We start from the raw sequence: 25,711 nt of genomic DNA, 5'->3' as shown, positions 1-25,711 counted from the left end.
TATGGACTTTGCAGAGCTGTTATGAAGGGGAACTGCCTCAGGATAGCGTGTAGCATAATCAAGGATTACCAGTATATACTGATGTCCTCTAGCAGATTTAACCAACGGACCCACCAAGTCCATAGCAATTCTTTCAAAAGGCACATCAATTATAGGCAAGGGCACTAAAGGGTTACGAAAATCTTTAGCAGGAGCTGTAAGTTGACACTTAGGGCATGAAGCACAATAATCCTTGATGGCTACAAATATCCCTGGCCAATAAAACCTTCTAAGAACTCTCTCTTTGGTTTTCTCAACTCCCAAATGCCCCCCTAAAATGTGGTTATGTGCAAGATTTAAAACAGTGTTCCTAAAAGTCTGGGGCACCAAAAGTTGTTTAACAATGTCTGTTCCTTTCTTCTCTACACGATATACCAAATCATTAACTGCTTCAAAATAAGGATAGGGTAATACATTTCCTGGCTGTGTCACAACATCATTTATAACCCTGATATTATTTCTTGCTTCTACCAATGTTGGATCCTCCCATTGGGCTTTTTTAAAATTACCAGGGCCACCAACCAGATCTATCAAATCATCAATATTTTCCGAGCTAGTACTTGGTACTTCATTACTCTGAGAAGGTTGATCACCTACTAATACAGGCATAGGGCAATAAATCTTATTTTTCTCCTTTTCAATGGAACCCCCTTCAAAATCAGTTTCAGAGAAAGGAAATACATAAATATCAGAAGTTTGACATATTTCTGGAGATTCCCATAACTCCAGAAATTTTGGAAAATCTCTCCCTATCACCACCTCATGGGCTAAATTTGGTACTACACCAACACAATATTTTAATTTACCACACTGAGTCTCAATCTCCACCTCAGCTGTAGGATATTCCCGTTTATCTCCATGAACACAGATAATTCCCATTTTTCCCCATAATCTAATATTGCATCTGGTACTAAAGATTTAGCCACTAGTGTGACCATACTTCCTGAATCAAGCAAAGCCCTAGACACTTTGCCATTAACCATCACAGTACACCAATGGGAATCATTATTAACAGAGCTGTTGCTATTAGACAATAGTGAATGTGCAACATTACAGTCCATAAATTCATCTTTATCACAGTCTCTAGCAATATGCCCAACCTCATTACATTTAAAACATCTTACAGGTTGGTTATATTTAAATGTTTCCTTAACTCCTGGGGAAATGTCTCTGGTGTTTTGCCTATACACCTGCTGCTCTCTTATCCCCTTTATCCCCTGAACAGTCTTACCAGTTCTTGTAGAGCTCTGGGACTTGGGATTGTGGGGCTGATCCATTGAAGATTGTTGCAAAACTTCTCCTGAAGCTATAAATCTTTCGACCAATACAATCAACTGATCCGCTGTTTGAGGATCACCTTGATTAACCCACCGCCGCAGGGAAGTAGGTAATCCACGCTGAAACCGGTCCATCACCAGTAGTTCCACTATTTTGGTAGCCGAATTAACCTCTGGTTGCAGCCACTTCCTGGCAAGGTGTATAAGGTCGAACATCTGGGATCTTGCAGCATTATGAGATGAAAACATCCAGGAATGGAATCTTTGTGCACGGACTGCCGAAGTCACCCCCAGGCGTGCAAGGATTTCTGCTTTCAATTTCTCATAGTCACCGGCTTGTGCTGGCTCTAAATCAAAGTAGGCCTTCTGAGGTTCACCACTAAGAAATGGCGCAAGTATACTCGCCCACTCAACTGTCGGCCATTTTTCTCTTTCTGCTGTGCGTTCAAATGCCAAAAGATACGCCTCAACATCATCAGCTGCTGTCATTTTTTGAAGATAATGACTAGCCCTTATTACTCTGGAACCTTGGCTGCCACCAACATATTCAGAGTTCAGTCTTTCTGATATGGCTTGAACCTCTCGTTGCAGAGTCTGTGTAGCACTTTGCTGCTCCTCCCGGGTCTTCCTGAATGTCTCAGCTTGCACAGCAGCCATCTGTTGAATCAACAATTCAGTGTTCTCCTTCTGTGATTTAACCAGCAGCATAGCACTCTCTGACTGGGCCAAGACCAACTGTTGCAGTGCTGCACTATTTTCAGCAGCTTTTCTGTTAGTCTCCTGCTGTATAGCATTAGAATGGATCAAAGCTTTAATGACTTCCTCCATGTTGCTTGCAGATTATTATGCCCACAGACATACAACGTGGTTGCCCGGATTCTCCACCAAGTGTGACAGGAACACTTTTAACCATGGTCTTCTAGGGCACAAATGCAGCACAGGACAATCCACTGTAGTTTAAAAAGCTTTATTTTTCACAGCAATAACAAACAGGCAGTTCATTTCCAAAAGAGGGAAATCCTTCCTCTGCAGCAAAGTTAAGTGCTTTTAAATGTGTCCCAGCACTTCACAGCATTCCACAAGTGCTTTGTAAAAATAATGTCCTTTTATAGTTCACAGGAACAAAAGTCTTTTACACAGTGCAACAAACACACACACCAGCTTCTGTAGCTGTATATCTCTCTCTCAAGGCCTAAGTGAGGCTGCTATTTAAACCCTCACAACTTATAATTAGCCACACCTGTGATTAGCTGCTGGACAGCTTCACAGCTGTCTGGGATAATGGCCCACCCTCTCTCCAATTATCCCAAACCCCAGGGACCCAGAACACAGTTTATCAACTGCATAATCAAATACACACTCTTTCTCCCTGGGGTTTTAACTGAAAGGAGAAATAGCATGTACAATGCTTGGTCTTAAATATCTTCCATTTATAACCAGGCCTTGCTTTCTGTCACAATATATATATATATATATATATATATATATATATATATATATATATATATATATATATATATATATATATATATACATATATATATATATATATATATATATATATAAAACAGGACACTACTGTACAGAGAACACAACTACAGGCTCACTGGACATGTTAGTGCTGCAGGAAGGTCTTATCTAATGTTTAGAAATAACTTAAAAATATCTGTCACAGTGATGAGGAAAAATGACTAAAAAAAAAAGAGATTAAATATGTTTCTCACATATTCTAGAATATTTCTATTAGTTTAATAGGTGACAAACTAAATGCCAGTATGGGAATGTAAAGGTTAAATTAATTTATTACATTATAAAGTTAAAATAAAATGTTGCCATTTCAGTCTGAGCAGCAATGTGTGTGTGTGTGTATGTATGTGTGTGTGTATATATATATATATATATGTGTGTGTGTATGTGTATACATATTTATATGTATGTGTGAGACTTTATTAAATATTTGAATTTCATAAAAGAGTGCTTTATTCCCTATCTTTTGTAAGGTATATGTATATACATATATATATATATATATATATATATATATATATATATATATATATATATATATATATATATATATATATATACTGGGTACAAGAGTCCTGTCACTGGGGCAGTATAAGGACTTTATAAATATAAATAAATATATATATATATATATATATGTATATGTCCTTATACTGCCCCAGTAACAGGACTCTTGTACCCAGTATATATATATATATATATATATATATATATATATATATATATATATATATATAGTAACTGCAGGGTGTATGTGGTGCTCTTGTCTTTCAATATACACAGGTTAGTTATGCACATACAACACACAGTAATACACATAACACACTGCCCTCACCTTGTACAAGGATGTGTTAAGGTAACTGGCAGAGTATGTGTGTATGTATGTGTGTGTATATATATATATATATATATATATATATATATATACGTATATACATACACACACACACACACACAATAAAATGGGCGGAGCCATCTGAGGGGCGGGGCTAGTGCTCCCCCATCTTAAAAAGTCACCAGCCGCCACTGCACATGCTATATTCAGAACCCATCAATATTTAATTGGAATAAATATAAAAGTGCAAGATTGGAACGCGATCTTTTCTTTAAACAAATGATGACATTAGAAGATCAGAAGCAAAGAGCTTTTTTTGCAGGAAGTCAGGGTATCTCGGCCAAAATATTAGCCAAAATTACGAAAATAAGACAACAGAAAAACTTTATTTTAGTAATTAATTATCAGAATAAAAGACTCACTAAGAGTTCAGAAATAAGACAAGCTTTTCTAGATTATTTTCAAAAAGTGTACTCTTTTAGCCCAATAGATAATGATAACAAAGAGAAGTTCTGGCGAAAGATTAAATTACCACAGATTTCGAGACAAGACTTACAAATGCTCAATGAACCGATCTCAATAAAAGAGATATCGGATGCGATAACCAATCTTAAGTTAGGTAAAACACCAGGCCCAGACGCTCTCCCAGCTGAATTCTATAAACTTTTGCGTGAACAAACCCTCCCTCTTCTCCATGCCTTATTTAATGATTATTTTATTGGTAACAAAATACAGTCCTCCCTGTTTTCAGCTTCAAATGTGGTCCTGATTTTGAAGAAGGGAAAAGATCCTGGATTACCAACATCATATAGACCTATTTCCCTCCTAAACCAGGACTACAAATTGATGACTGCTATTATTTCAAATAGACTTAAAAGATGTCTAGCTGTTATTATACACCCAGACCAATCGGGATTCATGACAGGACGCAATTCAGTTAAAACCATACGTAAAGCCCAACTTGTTCTGGACTTCTTCGCAAATAAAATATTTAAAAAAGCACATTCCAAACCTGATCTTGCAATTCTTATGGTCGATGCCGAAAAGGCATTCGACTCGATTGGATGGGATCACCTTTTTAGGTCATTGGAAGGATTTGGGATGACAGGCTACTTTTATCAATTTATACGGATGCTTTACAAAAGTCCATTGTCAGCAATCATAGTAAACAGAGATATATCAGATAAATTCCCTCTGAAGAAATTGTACTTTCTCTTTTCGCGGACGACCTTTTATTATTTTTAAGTAATACCTCACAATCTATACCACAGGTTTTGCACATATTTAGGCTTTTTGGTTCCTTTTCTGGTTATAGGACTAACAATGAAAAATCGGAATTATTATGGATATATAAACCACGCAATGAAGTATCCCATCCTTTCCATGAAACTACGCGTTTACAGTATTTGGGTATAACTTTAAGTAATGATCCCGGGTTATGGTACGAATTGAATTTTCCCAAATGTATTGCAGACTTACAAGATAAGTTACAGATCTGGTCTAATCTTCCACTGAGTGTCTCAGTTAGAATTATGCTTATTAAGGCTATTATGTTTCCTAAACTTTTGTACTTCCTTCAAAATTTCCCATTATTACTATATAACAAGGATATCTCCTGTATACAGAAGATTTTTAATAACTTTATTTGGCGAGGGAAGAAGCCACAAATAGCTTTATCAACCCTAACACTTCCAAAAGCGTGTGGAGGTTTTGCATGCCCAAATATTACATTTTATAACTATGCGGCCTTGTGCAAGTTCGCGCTTGATTGAATTACTAAGAAAGAGCAGGTTACTCTGTATGAACTAGAGTTGTATTTAATAGCTCCATTTGACTTGAAAGCGGTACTGCATAATCCAGTGACAAAACTACCTTCGAATATAATTCAGTTTGTCACTATTAAAGACATTGTGGGTGCCTGGCAGAAAATGTGTATAGGAATCCAAAATAATTTGCGTAAGTCTGAGTTTCTTTCCCTAATGGGTAATCCAAGTTTTCCCCCAGGACTAAATACGTCTGTTTTCTCGGTATGGGCCCAAGAAGGCCTTTATTCCATCGGCCAAATGTGTCAGGAGAACATGTTGGTAATAAGATCCTTTGATGAGCTGAAAGGTAAATACAACCTATCAAAAGCATCTTTCTATGCTTATTTGCAAGTGCATCACTGGATAGGGAATTTAAGGACAGAAACGGGGACTGAATTAGAGATGGGGGAATTAGGTAGAATATTTGCACTATATCGAGAAAGGGTTAATAGAATTTCACAAATATATAAAATATTGATTAACTCTCAAGGGGAAACCCATATTAATAGATTATCTGAGAAATGGAACAAGGTGTTACCCTCAGCGGAAAGGGAGTGGATCAGTAACAGTGTGAGGTTAGCAACTAAGGCCACGATCTCAGTCAGCTGGTGAGAATCGCATACCAAACTATTGAATATGTAATATTTTTCTCCAGCTAGAGTATCTAAATGGGCTGGTGCCCCAGCGACAGGAGAATGCCCTAAATGCAGACAAATAATGTCAGACTTAATACACTGTGTATGTAAATGTCCTAAAGTAGTGCAATTTTGGAATAAAGTTAATTCTTGGTGCAATAAGGTTCTGGGAACTCAGATTAAAATCACACAAATTGAGATATTCTTTATTTTCAGATATGATACGCCTAAAATTAATTATAAATTTTTCAATGCAATGATATTAGTAGGGAGAAATGTGATATTTACTAATTGGAAGAGTAAGGGAAATCTTAACTTCTCAGAATTCCGCAGAAAAGCTAAGTATCAGATAATATTGGAACAGTATAATATAAAAACCTTTAATAATAAACAATTGCAGCAGTTCTTTGCCAAATGGAAGTTGATGATTCTGTCCCTCCCCATAGCTGCTCAATTACAAATAGTTTCAGCTTTTAAGAACTCTGAATGGTTCAAACAACAGATACACACAGGAATGTTTCCAAGGACATGGTTATTGGAACACAGTAGGTAGTGAGGGGAGGCCCCCCTTCTCCTCCCCTCCCCCCCTTTTTTTTCTTCTCCCGGGTAGTCTGAAAGGAACGCTTGAGTTGGTAGCAAGTGATGTTCGAACTAGCTTAACCAACAGGTTGGAAATGATCTTAAGTGAGCCATATGTCTTTTGGTGATTTGTTTCAACCTGTTATTGTAATAATATTTTTGTTTAAGTGAGGGGTCACTAAAACGCAAAGTTGATGTATTTAATTCTCCAGGATTAGGTCCTTAGCTTAATAGTTTGTAACAATGCTTATATTTATGTTTATGTGTATATCGTTTTTTCCGTGTTTTTTGTTTCTTTTTTGTGAAACGTGTTTGAATTTGTCATAGATCTTTTGAAAATAAAAATATTAAAAAAAAAAAAAAATTGTCTCTTTCCACAAATGTCTAGTTTTAGCTCCAAACAGATATGTAGCATGTCTTAGCTTAAATGGGCAGCTCTAGGGTGCAATTTAACCATTTCTTTCTCTTTTAGCAAATGTCTAGTTTATGCGAAATATGCATATGTAGCATGTTCTAGCTTAAATGGGCAGATATAGAATGTGCTTTAACCATTTAATTTTCTCTTTCCGCAAATGTCTAGTTTTAGCTCCAAACAGATATGTAGCATGTCTTAGCTTAAATGGGCAGCTCTAGGGTGCAATTTAACCATTTCTTTCTCTTTTACCAAATGTCTGGTTTATGCGAAATACGCATATGTAGCATGTCTTAGCTTAAATGGGCAGCTATAGAATGCGCTTCAACCATCTAATTGTCTTTCAGCAAATGTCTATTTTAGGGGATTTTAGTGTACACAAATGAATTGTATTTTAATATAATAATTTGAACTATATTTTTAATATTTGTCATTTTGTTATGTTCATTATTTATAGGTGATTCGGGTTACATGAACCAGCCTTGGCTCATTACGCCTATACATAACCCCACGGACGAGGCCCAGGAGCGCTACAATCGGGTGCACAAGCGAACTAGGGCTGTAGTGGAGAGGATGTTTGGGCTCCTCAAAATGCGGTTATGATGCCTATACAGGTCTGGAGGAGCCCTCCAATACAGCCCTAGTAAGGTGGAAAAGATCATTATAGCCTGCAGCGTCCTGCATAACATTGCTCAGTCGGCTGGGATGCTGCAGGCCGTCCAGGTGCCCTGAGACCTCCTCCAAGATGAGGAGGATGAGCCTGTTCTAGAGGGGCCATTCCAGGACGAGAGGCTCAATTTCAGAGCAAACATCATCAACCGCCACTTGAGAGGGTAAATACTATAAGTTATATAGGAGCATTGCGAATATATGTGAATTTTAGGGAAATGAGAAGTAGAGAATTGTGCAAACATGTTAGGATTGTTCATCAAAAGATTATAACAAAATATAATTTAATATTATTATTATCATTGGTAATTTATACATTAGATGATTCTGGCATTGGGTCCTGTAATGACTTCGCCACCTGGTTTTTAAAGACAACATCAGATGGTAAGTATAAGCAATATATGGACTGTGGGTGGGGGGAATTTTGCACGATTAGCCATCATATGGCATACATTTTAAAATGTATTATTTAGTTTACACATTACTAGATTTTTGGATACTCAGAAAGGGATCCTCTAGCAATACTATATGCTTCCAAGTCATATTCCAAGTCATACATCAGAGGTTAGGTCTGCACAATGTATGACTCAGTTTCACACTTGATTGATAGAACATAACACAAGATGCTACAAACGCTTAGTAAGCTAGTGATCTAAATAGTCTCAGAAATGGTGGAGGGGGGATGCAGAACTATGTCACACACTTTTATTATTTGATTTACACTTTTTCTTCCATTAGGGAGATGACTTCATCTAAAGACTGAAAGTGAAGAATTCAAGACTGAAAGTGAAGAATCCCAGACTGAAAGTGAAGAATCCCAGACTGAAAGTGAAGAATCCCAATGTGATCATGTCTGGGGCATTGTCTTTCAAATGTGCTGACCTTGAAAACCATACAAAGACACATTCATATGGTAAGTGGCAACAATTCTATGGAACAAGACTGTGGATGCATCCTATTGGAGACACTTAGATTTAATTTTATATTCGGTTTTTAGATGGTATTTCACAATCCTCTAATTTGAAAATGATGAATAGGACACTTAATGAAGATAAACTGATATTTTGAAGAGAATTGCCTTTCAAATACCATACATCCAGGTTAGTTTGCACAATGCATGCTATTTAAGAATCATAGGAGGAAGGACTTCCGGTGGGCGGCCGATGTGAGAGGACGCCAGTCTGTGGAGCTCTGGGAATACTGGCCCACAACTTAAGCCTTTTACCAAAACTACGGCCGGATAAGTTAGAAACCTTGGCAGAACTACTCTATATACCTGCCCGGCATCAAATAACAAGGAGTACAGTAGATCCGCTCCCCCACCGGTGAGAAATAAAAGAATTAAAGCGGAAGGCGAGAGACCGTGGCAACGGTCAGAGAAACAACAGGACGGCAGAGGAAAGAAGGACAGCGGTCGGTTCTGGTGTGGCTGGTCTGACAGGACATACCATTTGAGGGTGAGAGATAACGGACGGTGAGGGCAGCTGGTGGTGAGTTGCAAAGCGGCGCTCCGGCCGCCATTTTACCCATTCTACCCACTCTATCTTTTATCCTGCTGGGGAACTTGAAAAAGGCATGACACAAGGGCCTTGAGACAGAAAACACAACTAAAAGCCCCCGACCCCCGGTAAAGCTGAGGAAAGGGCTTGGGGAAAGTGGAGGACATAATTTTCAGATGGTGAGCAGGCTGATAGGAAAGGGAAGGAAAGAAAAAAAAGAACTACGCAACTTAACCTGGTCCCCAGCTGCCGCTCCACGTGGCCACAGCCATACGCACTTTCTCAAAAGACACTGCACCAGAACCTGATACACAAGAGGCAGATATTAAGACATAGAACAGATTGTGTGTTAGATTAGACAACCTCTTTGGCCCAGTGGTATATATGTTTTACCTCCTTTTGCCACTCGGGCAATTCACTGAACTGAACTTGCTAGATATGCGGGCATTCCCCTGGGGCCTTCTGGGGTGGGAAGATGCTGAACAACGACCGAATGTGATATAAAAAACATGCAGTGCACTGAACCCCTACATTCTGCAAATGCATAAATGTTAAAGGCACAAGCTACCTAAAGGAGACCAGAACACCAGCAAATAATAAATAGGCCTAGAGACTCTTTTATCTGTCTGATTTTCACTACTGGGGGCGAGAATAAAATTCCGGATAGGTGCATGCAGAAATACTACTCCAGCTTCGTCAAAACCACCGGCACCATGTCTAACAGGCAGAAACATCAAGAAAGGAAATCTAAAGTGGCTGCTGAGGTACACGCTGCAGAAAACATGACCGCAGAGATTATGGATGAGGGTCTGACGGACACTCACCCAATTGTTTCTCAAATCTCGGCCCTATTTCTACCCAAGATAGAGCAGCTTCAGACAGGGATGGACTCACTGTCATCTGATTTTAAGTCCTTTTCATCTAGACTCCAACATGTGGAGCAGAGAGTTGGAGATGGAGAAGTCTTGCAAAGAGAAAGTTCTACAAAGATCAGAGCACTTGAGGCCCAGAACAAGCTATTGCTAGATAAAGTTGACGACCTCGAAAATCGCTCGAGGCGCAACAACCTGCGCATTGTCGGTCTTCCAGAAACTGTGCCAAATACAGACCTAATTGAGTTTGCTGAACGAACCCTACCCACTTTGCTACACTTGAGGCCTGAAGACATACCATGTATTGTTGAGAGAGCTCATAGGGTAGGTAGCTCTAGCCAAGACCAGAAAAACATGAGAGGGCCACGGCAAGTAATGATCCGATATCTTAATTTCAAGGACAAAATTCTACTTCTGAGAGCCTATCACCAGTCCTCACCCCTAAGTTTTGAGGGGAAGAAAATTCTGATATTCCAAGACTACTCAGCGGAAATATCTAGAAGGAGAAGGGAGTTCTCGCCTTATTGTAAATCACTAACAGAAGCTGGTCGTACCTTTTCCCTAATGTTCCCTGCGAAACTCAAGCTTCAGACCCAGCAAGGGGTTAAATTCTTTGAAGACCCTAGACAACTCCAGAAATTCCTGAGACAGGAAAGGGATCCTGCACCAGATGACACCTGAGAGGGGATAAATAAGTCCCAAGAGACAATAAATAAAGACCCTTATTATCTGGCATATAGCTTATGAGAGTGGGACAAACCTAGACCAACAACAGGTTAACTATTTAGCAAGTACTCCATCATGGAGAGGGTTTGATGTTTTTCCTTTTCATATTTGTTCAACAGTTCATACTTTTACTTTTTATTGTTGTTATGTCACACTACATATACCTAATATTTTCTTAGTCAAGATGCCGTAATATTCATGATAAGATAGGTAATACTGATCTTAGCGAAGTGAGAGTAGCCCTTTCCAAAAGATAATTAGAACTGGTCAGTGAGAAGACATTCAGCACCTGTAGGGTTGCAGTCCACATAAATGGCCACTAATTGTCGTAAGCCTGAATTGGAAAGGTGGAAGGCGATCCTCCCTTGAATACTTATGTACTTATCGTAGCTGCTAGAAAGGAGATCTGGGGAGGTAACTAACTAACTAATTACTCATATTAGATGGGGAAGAACGCTACATTTAAGACGTTTCTCAGTAGCTCAATTTCTTAGGCTGAAATTGCCCACAAAAGGGAAAGAAATAAAAGAGAAAAGAGAAGGAGGGAATGGGAACTAAGAATATATAAACTTGCCTTATATCAGGGAATTTAGAATCAGGGGGAAGTGTACTGCACACACCAAATTGCACTATGCACACCAATCAAGTGTTGAAGGAAAATTGGTGTGACTTGATAGAAATGTCATTGTTTATTCAAAACTGTTTTGTATGTTATTTATTTAATTCTTTTTTATCTAGCCAACAGGATGCTTGCCTCTCTCCCGGGGAACCAGTGAGGGGGGAAATTAGTCATAGTCGGAAGAACATTGTCACAATACTAACGGAACTCCCAAGGTATTTCACAACTGTCATAGCACATCTCCCCACAATAACACGCACATCTGCACATCAAGCACATAACACAGTCCCTCATGTCATGTAGCAACCTATCTATCATGAGTTGGAATGTGGGAGGTATTACGTCCCCTCAAAAGCGTAGATCAATATTAAGGTATTTGCATTCTAGAGGAACTGACATTGCTATTCTGGAAGAGACACACCTTTCACAATTAGAACACCAGAAGCTGAGGCAGAGTTGGGTGGGAGAAGTTATTTATACGCCATATGAACAGAGAAGGGCTAGAGGGGTAACGGTCCTGTTTAAGAAGTCCTTGCAATACACTATTACCAAAACACTAATTGATCAAGAAGGTAGATATATCATGATTCAGCTAGAAGCGGGGGGGGTGTCTTTTGCGCTAGTCGGTGTATATGGACCGCAAACCCAGAAGCAAATGTTCTGGAAGACACTACACTCAGAAATGTTGAAGTTTACCACCTTACCTCTCCTCATTGGAGGAGATTTTAACATTGCCCCACAGGTCCCCGCTGACAGATTTTCTAACCCAGCCAGAAACACCCCTTCAGCACACAGAGTACAGAACTCAAAAAAGGAGTCACTGATTATACGCACATTGGCGAGATCTCTGAACTTGCAAGATGTGTGGAGAGCCAAACACCCAGAAAGTAGAGAATTCACATGTATGTCTGTGGCAAAGGACACTCTTTCGAGATTAGACTATTTTCTGGTTTCCTCGAGCTTCTGCCCAAGAGTTGCAGAGGCTGTGGTAGACCCTATTACAATCTCCGACCACGCTCCTATAGGGATCAAGTTCCGCGCAGGTGGCATCGCTCGCACACCCAATAAATGGATTTTCCCAACTTACCTATATAGGGACCCAAACTTCTATAGGCATATCCTAGGAGAATGGCACACATACATGGACCTTAATAGAGAACACATAGACGACCCTCTCTTATTTTGGGAAACGGCCAAGGCAGTTCTGAGGGGAACCATATCAACTTACGCTGCATCATTTAAAAAACAAAACAAGCAAAAAACAGAACAGCTTTTAGTACGCCTTATAAATGCTAGGAATAGATACCTCAGAAATCCCAACACCACAACCAGAAATAAATATAAGGAAGCTAAAACACTTAGGGACAACTACATCTTTCAACAAACCAACAGAGCTTATTCCAAAACGCAAGCTAAATATTACAGGTTTGGAAGTAAAACTGGGAAATTACTGGCTAGAGTGACTAGACTGACCAGAAAGAGAAGCTCAATTCTAGCGATTAAACAAGGAGCTGCCATACTTAATAGGGAAACAGACATTCAAAATGCATTCACTAATTTCTATAGAGGTCTCTACTCTAAACAACATATACACGACTCTGACAGAGACAGATTTTGGGGCCCCATCCAGCTGCCACAAATAGAGCAGGACCGACTCAGGGGAATTAACTCCCCTATTACCACAGAGGAAATTGTAGACAAAATTAAAGGTTTGAAATTAGAGAAGTCCCCCGGCCCGGACGGGCTGCCGGCGGAGTTCTACAAAATCATGGGGCCAGATATAGCTGAATCCCTCGCAAGGTTATTCAATGGACTATTGGATGATACGGTGGTGCCATCGTCTAGATTTGCAGAAGCCCACATCAGTATTATACCAGAAGAAGGTCGCGATCCCCTTCTACCCCAATCCTATCGGCCTATATCCCTGTTGAATCAGGATTATAAAATCCTTACAAAAATCTTAGCAAACAGGCTAGCTAATGTACTGCCGTCACTAATCCACAGTGACCAGACAGGTTTTGTTAAAGGACGATCCTCGGTACTTAATATCAGAAAAGTTCAAACAATCATACAGTACTATTGGAGGATCTCACAAGACAATAAGGAAAAGAGAAATCATAAGGAAGCAGCCTTGTTACTGATCGATGCTGAAAAAGCCTTTGACAAGGTCCTATGGGAACATCTTTTCCACACTCTTGGAAAAATGGGGATAGAGGGTCCATTTGTAAAGGCGATATCCAACCTATACAAGATCCCGCAGGCCTCCATTCTTGTGAATGGAACAGCTACCCCACCCTTCATGCTCCATAGAGGCACGAGGCAGGGCTGCCCCCTGTCTCCGCTTCTTTTTGATATTGCGATTGAACCTCTGGCGTGGAAAATTAGGGCACAATTGGAAGGAATGCAGATAGGAGACACGGTCTCACATATCTCGCTTTTTGCCGACGATATGGTACTGTTTATTCAAGACCCCTGTAGGAATATTCCTAAGGTGATGGAGTTGATTGAGGAGTTTAGTAAGATCTCAGGGTACGTGATTAACACGGATAAAACAGAATTAATATGGTTACTTGCCAAAGGCGATAGACTAATTCCAAACTTTGATTTTAAGGTGGTCGAAGGAAACTTTAAATATTTGGGAATAACCCTTCATACTGACCCACGGAGGTGGTACTCGATTAATTATGGCCCCCTGCTGAGAAACTTGAAAAATATGCTTAAAACATGGTCCCCGCTTCCGCTGTCCCTCTCTGGTAGAGTGGGACTCATAAAAATGGTATTTTTCCCAAAAATGCTTTATTTTTTTCAGACGTTACCCTTTCTCCTTAAAAAGTCAGATCTGCAAAATGTGGTCCATATGGTCCTCCAGTTCGTTTGGACTAATAAGAAACATAGGGTCAGCTACTTAAAACTCACGGCGGCCCGAGAGATGGGAGGCTTAGCACTGCCCAACTTTGAACTCTATAACTGGGCAGCTCAGTGCAAATTCGCCATTGACTGGCTAACCGGGAAAGAAAAATTTACAAACATTAAATTAGAGAATGCACTAATAAAACCCTGGACATTAGACATGATACCACACTTGACACACTCGCAAGCTACTAAATACTTGACAGACATTGATTTGCTGAGTCAACTGCTAGAGCCTGGAGGTTGGCCTGCAAATATTTGGGAGGTAACAATAGACTGCTGACCTACTTGCCTTGGGGAGGGAACCCTGAATTCCCTGCGGGTATCACATCCGAAGCATTTGCTAGATGGAGAGAGTTAGGATTAAGAACAGTGGGCCAGACCCTGACACCAGGGGGGGAACACATGCAATCATTTGAAGACTTGAGACGGACATTTGGGATGCCCAGCACACACCACTATGCGTACCTTCAGGCTAGGCATTACCACACAGTACTACAAAAGGAAAATCAGGAAGCTACACAATTGCATATTAAACGAGTAATACAGTTAGCAGAGCAGGGCAACACATCCATTTCCCCACTTTACATGACCCTGAACAACTCAACTAACACATCGTGCAGCAGTAAAATTGCTGAGGTTTGGAGCTCTTTGCTGGGGGAGGTAGTCACTGGTAAAGACATAGAGGAGAGTATCCTTAAAGTCAAACGAGCCACTCTCTCTTCAGATGTAAGGGAGTCACACTTCAAACTCATGCATGACAGTTACATAACACCCAAGAAATACCAAAAATGGAGAACCGACAGAGAAGACAAATGCCCAAAGTGCGGGAAGACAGATGCAGACATTAAGCACATGACGTGGAGCTGCCCCAAATTAGTTAAGTTTTGGAAAATGACAAATTACTGGGCGACTCTGAACACACATTCCCACATTCCTGAACTAACGTTTAGAAACATTGTACTGTTGGATTTTGGGGATATCCCAAGACAACTTAAGATATTCACCTCTAACATAGTTTTGGTAGCCAGGCGCTTAATATTCCAAAACTGGCTCAAACGTAATCCACCTACTGTGACACAGTTGAGACAGACATTGCTTAATCAATTGTTTATCGAACAATCAGATGGACTAGGCGACATGACTAAGAGAGTTAAATCTTTCGTCACTAAATGGGAACCCTTCATACACACACTCCCAACAGCGCTACAAAAGATCATTATAACACCATTTAAAAACACGGAGTACATACTTGAAGCCAATTTGAGAGGGGAGTGGGTATTCGACTAACTAGGAACTGAAGGAGGGGGGAGAAGAGGTGAGTAATCCGAGTTGGCAAATATCATTGTTCAATTAGTTATCAGAATTTGTTTGTTTTGTTTGTATGTTACAAAAAGTGCCCTAAGGGAGGACTAAACCATGCTACATGAGTCTAGTTAATCTATTAAATGGTACTGTATTCACCATGTAAGCCTTAGCTGCCCCATAGCTAGGGGCACAACTGGTTCAGACCAGTCTCTCATGTTGAAAAGAATGTTGTTGAATTATCATTTGATGGTTGTACTGAATATACGATGTACTTGTCTTCCTGAATGTGGCACACAAAAATAAAGATATTTAAAAAAAAAAAAGAATCATAGGAGGAAGAATGTTCAAATAATTAGGAATATATACATGCCCTATATTACAATATGTTTATTTTAGATACATTACCCCTACTTTGTGCTAGAGAGGACTCAGATTCTGAACAATCAGACAAAGGGATACATTTAATAGTTGATATTTAGGTATATTATTTGAAGGGACATGAAATATTACATTCAATTATGTTCTTCATACAATCAAATTTAAAAAAAATGCAAAAATTGATATGCATTATTTTGTCTAATTTTAAATGATAATGTGTAATTCAACTATTGATTAGACAATATAATGGGATTAATTTCCAAATATGGATAGATATAGATTTCAAGTCTGAACCTGTTTTTAATATCAAGACAAAAAATACATATTAGAGCATAGACACAAGATGGTTTAACAATTATTAGATTTCATGAATATGTTAAGACATGTGTTCATTAAAGGGACAGTCAAATCCAAAAAAAACTTTCATGTTTCAAATAGGGCATGTAATTTTAAACAACTTTCCAATTTACTTTTATCACCAATTTTGCTTTGTTCTTTTGGTATTCTTAGTTGAAAGCTAGACCTAGGAAGGCTCATATGATAATTTCTAAGCCCTTGAAGGCCGCCTCTAATCACATGCTTTTGTATTTGCTTTTCACAGCAGGGAAGAGCTAGTTCAGGTAAACCCTATAGATAACATTGTGAGCACGCCCGTGGATTGTGGCAGACACTGCACTAATTGGCTAAAATGAAAGTCAAAAGATAATAAATAAAATGTCATGTGATCAGGGGGCTGTCAGAAGATGATTATATACAAGTTAATCACAGAGGTAAAACGTATATTATTATAACTGTGTTGATTTTGCAAAACTGGGGAATGGGTAATAAAGGGATTATCTAGCTTTAAAACAACAACAATTCTGGTGTTGACTGTCCCTTTAAATAACCTAAATGACTAATGTTTTTAATATTTTCTTTCTTTTTCAGAGATTCATCTGTGATGAATTCCCTATTTTATTTATATTTATTTGTAAATACATTTATTTTCATACTATATATTTTTCTATGTAATTTTTTAAAATACATATTCTTTGAGACATATCTTTATCACAGTAAGATAAGAAGAAATATATCCATCTAATATTCTGACATGTAAACAAAATATTAGTCCCATGATTGTTAAAGTCATCTATTTTACAAGCACATGCCTGATATCAAATATACTAATTTTGTTTAATGTATTTAATGAAAAATATTAACACAGCTTATTCAGATAATGTTAAAGTCAAGTATCTTACAAAATTTAAGTTGGAGTTAAATACATCCATCTATGCTTTCATTGTGTGATTTATAGATGTTAAAATCATAAAATGTTTATGACGAGGATATGTAGTATAAATTATACATAACAACTTTGTTAATTTCACTTTTAAGAAATGAAAGTGTTTAACTTACATTAAAGTGACAGTGTAGTTTAATGTTAGATTTACATTCTAATCTCTATAATCTTTCTTAGGTATCCAAAAACATTCTTACACTAAATATAGGTTATTCGACTTTAATTATTTTTAAGGTAATATGTTAGAAATTAATTAACTTTAAATAAAACATAAGTTAATTTCACATTTATACCAAGCTAGTAATTGTATGCCATATTGGTTACTTTTTAGCTCTAGTGGAGTTATTTAAAGGGTCAGTTAACTATAGAAATATCAAAAGATAATTTCTAGAAATTATACTCTTTACCTGTTGGATAGATATCACATATCTATAGGTATTACCATTCCCCTTTAGTTTAGTTTATTTCTACAATGTTAACTCCACATATTCCTTATGGTTTTGTCCTTAAAGGGACATTAAAACCAACATTTTATTTAATTATTCAGAGAGATAATACAAATCTTTTAAAACAACATTTAAATTTACTTCTATGATCTAATTAGATTCAGTCTTTAGATATCCTTTGTTAAAGAAATAGCAATGCATGATGGGTTAGACAATGACACAAGGCAGCTATGTGCATCCACCAATCAGCAGCAACAGAGCCTATCTAGATATGATTTTCATGAAAGAATATCAAGAAATAAAAGCTAATGAGATAATAGAACTAAATTTGACGTTTTTTTAACATTGTATTATCCATCTAAATCAGGAAAGAACATATAGCTTAATGTCCCTTTAAGGTAAAGCTGTATAAATACAGCCATTGGAAGATGTTTCATTCACAGTGGGGAAAACAATACAGACGGTAATACAAATATGCTTTATTCTCAGGTTATCCTAAGTTTGAGAAATGGAGATGCATAGGTTTATGATCAGCAAAGCATTACTGGGAAATATCTACTTATTTGTGGGTGGGCAACAATGCATATTTACAATGTTTAGACAGATGTATTTTGATAAATTTAAATATTGCATATTAGCTCATTAAAGGGATGGAAATTCAAAAGCTTTTCTTTCAGGATGTAAACATCAAAATGTACTTATATTATCTAATTCCCTTCATTATTTTGATATACTTTCCTTTACAACCATATGTAGATATGCTCAGTAGCTGACGATTGGTGGATGCACAGAGATGCCTTGTGTGATTGGCTCAACCATGTGCATTGCTATTTCTTCTGTAAAGGATATCTAAAGAATAATCTAAATAGATCGAGTTACATTTTACATTTAAAAAATGTATTCTCTCTCCGGATCATGAAAGAAAATATTTGGGTGTAATGTCCCTTTAAAAATAAAGACGCCGTTGCCCAATAACATATGTGAGCAGTTCAGACAAATACAAGCTTGAGGTTCATTTACTAATAATGAACAAATATGTATTTTAAAATTTAAAAACATTTGATCCAAGTTCCGTCCATTATAAATACAAATTACGCATTTCTGAAATATAGCGTGGAAAACGTATCTTGCAACACGAGATTCGCATCTTTAAAAATTCTATTCTAATGTCACGCACTAGCACAAAATCAATGTGCATTGTTGAGATTGTAAATACATTTAATAGAGCAATGTCAATACTTCACAGTGAGTCACAATATTTCTTTAATAAACAATAAATACATACAATGTTTACTTTTTATTATTAAAAAATATTTGTCTTAAATAACATGATCGATATTAAACATTGAAATGTGTAAAACATTTAATAATGTGACTGGATTATATTTACTAAAAGTCAAATAGAGATCAAATGTAAACTTAATATATTAATATTTAACGGACCACGTACATTAAATCTGCGTCACACATATCCGCATAACAGTCCCATGAATTACAAATAAGTCTACATGAAAAATGTAGTAACAGCACCCCCAGGAGGTATGTGTATGGAAGTTACTAAGATATGAAACATTAAGGAACGGCCAATCAGAGTTCATCACACAAACATAAATTGAGTCAGTATGGCCTCACAGACATGATAACAAAATTTCAATATTTTATCCAATCAGATGTACAGATACCATGTCCCATGGTGCATCTCATGTTTACTTCACCATATAAAAGCCCATTACACGTTGCCATTTTTGTCAGTTCTCTAATGCCTGCTGGTGTGCTCTTTATATATTATCAATATATTATATATACACAACTCGGCAGGCATGACGTCTCCCAGGTTCACCAAGCCAGGGAGTGCAGCATTGGTCAACGCCGTCGAGGACTTCTATTCGCAGATGTTTGGGAACAAGAAGAAGTCGACGAAGCAGAGTATTAAGAAGGCCCTCTGGTCGTCTATCACCAATGATGTTAATTTGGTGTGTGGCATCCAGAGGACCACGCATCAAATCATGCGGAGGTTCGGGGATATGAGGTTGCGGATAAGCCATAAAGTCAACCAAATATGGGAGTGGGTAAAAGCCCGTCGGAGGGATGGAAAGCAGGTTCCAACCCCACGGAAACTGTACCTGCAACCTTATGAGGTGACTTTATGTGCCCTCCTCAATTTCCGGGTCCCCAAAAGATTTAGATCCTCTCGCTCCTCGACTTCTTCTTCTTCCCTCCCAGCTGCTGGATTGGAAAGTCCTGACCCGGAGGCCAGTGCAGCTGCTTCTCCGTCCGGTGGCCTGCGAGATGAAAGTCTAGAGGCTGAACCACGTAAATATCAGACTTCATATAATATATTAATATTTTAGTATATATTTAATCAATGTGTATATAGTCATATATTCAACCTATATAGATCTCACAACACACGCTATATATGATGTTTAGATATCTGAATTTAGAATCATCATGAAATAGGAATGATGTTTCTTGTGCTCTCCAGAATATGCGTCACAGAACTAGAATGAAATTGCGCATCCGTGAAATCCCTATCATCCGCCATTTCATACATTGACTATGGAATCATACCCCAGTTGTAAATATTAATTGGTATCATTCAATATTAACAAATATACGATTTTAATCTTGTAATACACCCAATTGCAAATATATTTGAAGTCTTTCGAAATGATACTCATCACACTACTATATCCAAATCAATTCAGAATCACGGATGCGCAATTCCGCTTTGAATCATTGCGCAATGATCCCGAAAGATAGAATTGTGCACACACGTGAACATATGTCTGCTGTAACAGTGGCATTGCTTGAGACATGATGGTCAAATCACAGATGCGCAATTCCGATTTGAATCATTGCACAATGATCCCGAAAGATAGAATTGCGCACACACGTGAACATGTGTTTGCTGTAACAGTGGCATTACTTGAGACATGATGGTCAAATCACGGATGCGCAATTCCACTTTGAATCATTGCGCAATGATCCCGAAAGATAGAATTGCGCACACACGTGAACATGTGTTTGCTGTAACAGTGGCATTGCTTGAGACATGTTGGTCAAATGTATACGTTAATTAGTATATTTCTGAAGAATCCAGTATCCTAATTTACAATCTTCTACATTATAAAAGATAGACTAGCAAGATCAAAATAAAAATTTAATAATCTCTATCAATTGATGACAATGCAAGAAGACACAAAATGACTTAAAGAGACAGTCAACAACATAAAAGATTGAAAATAAGAATACATGATCACTTTATTTATACATTAATTTAGGAAACAATGAACTCACGTGAATACAAATAAAATTTTACTTTGTCAATTAGAATAGAAAAAGCTTTTTTTTGGTGTCCATGGCCTGATTTGTATTAATGATATCCAATACTGATTGAATATTTTACAGATATGGATGTTGTTGCCAGACCCTCGAGCCCGGGTTCGTCACAGGGTGGTATGTGTCATTTTAATTTACCTTTCTCTTCCAAACTTTGACATAACAATACATAATCCATTCACATTGATCTATATTAATATGGATACTCTAATTATCTTTTCTTGTTATTTTAAAATAACAATGACGAATCAGAGTTGGGATTCCATTGTAATACAAATCGCAATTTATGAGTATTTGAAGATATTCCTTCTATTCTTGATATCTTCATTTTAATGTAATCTTAGGGTCATGGGCATTTTGTATTCTTTACATGTTTACATGTTTTTGCTACATTTAGACAACACTAATAAATTGTTCCATATGTACAGATTATAGAAATATATATCTCATATGCTTTGATATTTTCGTCTTATTATTAGAGGGACATGAAAACAAACATTTTACTTTTAGGATTTATACACAACATGTGATTATAAATAAAAATCATATTTAATGATATTATTTAAATTGATTTATTCTATTGTTATCCTTATTTGAAAAGAATATCTATGTATGCTCAGGAGCAGCAATGTATTACTGGGAGTAACCTGCTGATTGGTTGATGCGCAAAATTCCCTCTTTTCATTGGTTCAACACATGTTCAAAGTAGGGCATAGTTGCTCCTTTAAAAAAAAAAAAAAATTAGAATAAATAAGTATATCTGAAAGCTTTTTTAAATCACAGGCTGGACTTGAATCATGTAAATTAATACAATTACACATCTTGGATTTCCATGTCCCTTTAAGAGAGAAGGATAATTAAAGATTCGTCCGTTAACCTGGTTTCGATCATATGTATCGGATCGATCGCAATATGTCTCCATTTCTGACAGAGACTCCCTCCCTCTCCCAGTCACGTGTGGCGTACCCCAAGGTTCCATTCACAGCCCCCTATTATTCACATTATTTATAAATGATCTACCTAATGTCTGCAAATCCTCAACTGTACACATGTACGCAGATGACACGGTAATCTATGCAAACAATTCCGATCTGTCGCAGCTTGAAGCAGTGCTCCAAGACCAGTTCACAGAGGTAGAAAAGTGGATCTCAAAAAAGAAAATTCTTCCTAAACACTGACAAAACTGTCACAATGATCTTTGGAACGGGACCTAAATTACACAAATTACAAAATTCCCATCTTCGCATCAAAACAAAATCCAATTGCACGCTGACCACAGTCCACTCTTTTAAATACTTGGATATGTTATTAGACCCCAATCTATCTTTTGGCCTACACATAGAAAAACTTGCATCTAAACTTTATCCAAAACTAGGTGCCCTGTACAGAAACAAATCCTGCCTCAGCCCTACAGTTAAGGAAAAGATTGTACAGCAAATGTTGATGCCTATCATGGATTATGGGGACGTAGTATATACACCTGCACCGCAAACTCACCTTAATAAACTTAATACGTTGTATAACTCGTTCTGCCGCTTTGTGCTACAATGTAACTAGAGGACCCACCATTGTGACATGCTAAAAGAACTAAACTGGCTGACGCTGGAATCCAGACGCACCCTCCATCTTTCCTGCCTTGTGTTTAAGAGCCTTTCTGGGAAGCTCCCACTCTACCTGAGCAGAATGCTCTCCCCAGCTATTCCCACCTCCTATAACCTCCGATCCAGTACCAGCACATTATTTAGCTTGCCTCAATACAAAAAGAAAGCAGCTCGATCCTCCTTTTCCTACAGAGCACCACAATTATGGAATGACCTCCCTCACACTTTAAAAATTTCCCCAAGCCTAATATCCTTTAAGAGATCCCTCTCTACATATCTCAAAACAGAATGTGCCTGTCATGGTTGATTAAATATGTCCTACCAGTTCTATTTTAAATGTTTGCATATATTGTGTATTATTATTGTTTTTGTATTTTATTGTACACTATTGTATCAATGCAATGTTTTGTGGTCCCAGGACATACTTGAAAACGAGAGAAATCTCAATGTATCCTTCCTGGTAAAATATTTTATAAATAAATAAATAAATTCTTGATGATATCCTGAAATTATATATTGGATTGTAATGCTCCATCCCATTCATTACATCAACGTATGGACTAGACAATTAATTAACAGTGACATTGTCAAATAAAGAAATTTTAATATTTAATATTAAAGGAACACTGAACACAAAATTTGTCTTTTGTGATTCAGGTAGAGTATGCAATATTAATAAACTTTAACATTTACTCCTATAATCAAATTGTCTTCATTCTATTGGTATCTTTATTTGAAATGCCAGAATGTAACTTTATATGCCGGCACATTTTTGGTGAACAACCTGTGTTGTTCTTGCTGATTGGTGGATACATTCACCCACTAATAAACAAGTGCTTTCCATGGTTCTGAACCCAAAAATAACTTAGCTGCCTTAGTTTTCAAAGAAAGAAAGCAAGAGAAAGAGGACAAATTGATAATATTAGTAATTTTGAAAGTTGCTTAAAATTGCATGCTCTATTTGAATCACGAAATCAAAAACTTGTGTTTAGTGTCCCTTTTAAAAAAAATATCTTCATTAATCCTTACCCTGTTTTGATGAAACTATATTGATATCTAAATAACATCTTTCACTCTTGGACTACCTTTATATATATATATATATATAAGCATATTCTAACAGCACCATGATGACATAGTTTGAGAAATATCTTATGTTTTGCATTGTGATCAATATGTGTTGTGTCCTAAAACAGATTACTGTACATTGCACAAATGGATCTATGTGCCACATGGATTAGGTTCTAACCAGTTGTTATTCAAAGAGTTGTGTGTGTCTTATTTTTAAAACAGGGATCAATAGTTATATTTATATATGCCATCGATTCATATGAGAAGAATTGGCTGTCTAATATAGTAACAAATCCAACATATGTGAAATACATAATTTTCTTTACAATCACCTTGATGAACTAATACATTTATTGTTCATTTTAGTGCCCTAATCTTCAAATTTAGAAGTATATTATTTGGAATATTTGCGACTACTGTGATTTAGTGATGTCCAAACTGTGTTCACCAATATATTTGAATATCATTAATAGATGTAGTTGTTGTGACGAGCCCAGAGGGATCCAGCAGCAATAGTGACCTGCTTTTGCAGGCTTCTGGTAAGTCCATTGACTCATTCAACTGTCATTAAAGGTGTATTTTTCATAAATATTCTGATCATGGTTCTTATGAAGCATTCCATTTGAATTAAAAGGATCATATACTCCTCTGATGATATATATATTCTTTTTATTCTTTTAAGATTAAGATCTCAAAGCTTCTTAGTCTACACCTTTGTGCTTCAGAACATGGCTAGCACATGTTTATATTTAGTAAATATTTAGACAACAATCATCAAGTGATACACACATGAGAACTCTTAAATGTTCCATGTACTCAGATTTTGGGAATATTTTCAAAATACAGACACTAAAATCAAATTATTAATTATCGAAAATTAAAAATCTTATTTAAATAATTTGCATGCTACATCAAAATGATGTGATTCCTAACTTTGGTTCCGTATCTCTTTAATGCAACATTGATGTGTGTCCTTGAGCACCAGTAACATATGTTATAATATTTGATTTTAGCATGTACACAACGTATTATGTTTTACAGTTATTGCTGAAACAACATGTGAGATGGAGGAGGAAGTGGCTCCCTCGGAGTCTGATGGTACGTCAAATATATATAACATGTATCTAACATGTATTATTGTTTACAAATCATACTCTTGACAAAAAAGAAAGTCTACAGCTTTGTCCATTTAAAATATATTATTCAATTATTTTTTTAATACCCTCCTGCCCCCCCCTTTATAGATCATGCAACATGAACATATGTTTTTTAATATTGACTTAAATTTATGTATGATTTGTAAATAATGACAGACATCACGATGTCACATGCATATTCCATGCAAACCCACAATAAGCATCTTTTGATTGTACAGGCAGTCATTTTTCTTCATCTGAGTGCCTAGATGCAGGCCATATCATTATGTCATCATTGTTTCGAACTTCAAAAACACTTCTAAGCATACATCAAACATAATCATATTGAAATTAATTCATTTAATTTCATGATGTATGATATGTAAAAGATTTTATTAGAAAGTTATGTGTAGACTGTCCATTTCAATCAAACAAACATCAATATTCCTGAGAAATAAAGCATGCATTTCAGAATGTGTCTATTAATATTGGGATGACATACATTTAATCCTAATATAAAATATATATTAAAATAAAAAAATTAATTTTAGATCAGATATAGAAGATTATATTCCTAATATTTACTATAAACGGTAGTATCTACTGTGTATATATTCAGAATAGTAATTTTTGGTTGCATCAAGCTTCAAATTAGTCAATTTAAGTTTACAAAGGCAATCACCGAAATAGATATGTAAATCAGGCTTTACCTGGTTTCCAAGGCTATGTGTAGTGGCCATTTAAAT

Source organism: Bombina bombina, chromosome 2, assembly GCF_027579735.1.
Source record: "Bombina bombina isolate aBomBom1 chromosome 2, aBomBom1.pri, whole genome shotgun sequence".
Taxonomy (NCBI): Eukaryota; Metazoa; Chordata; class Amphibia; order Anura; family Bombinatoridae; genus Bombina; species Bombina bombina.
This window is presented reverse-complemented; position numbering follows the sequence as displayed.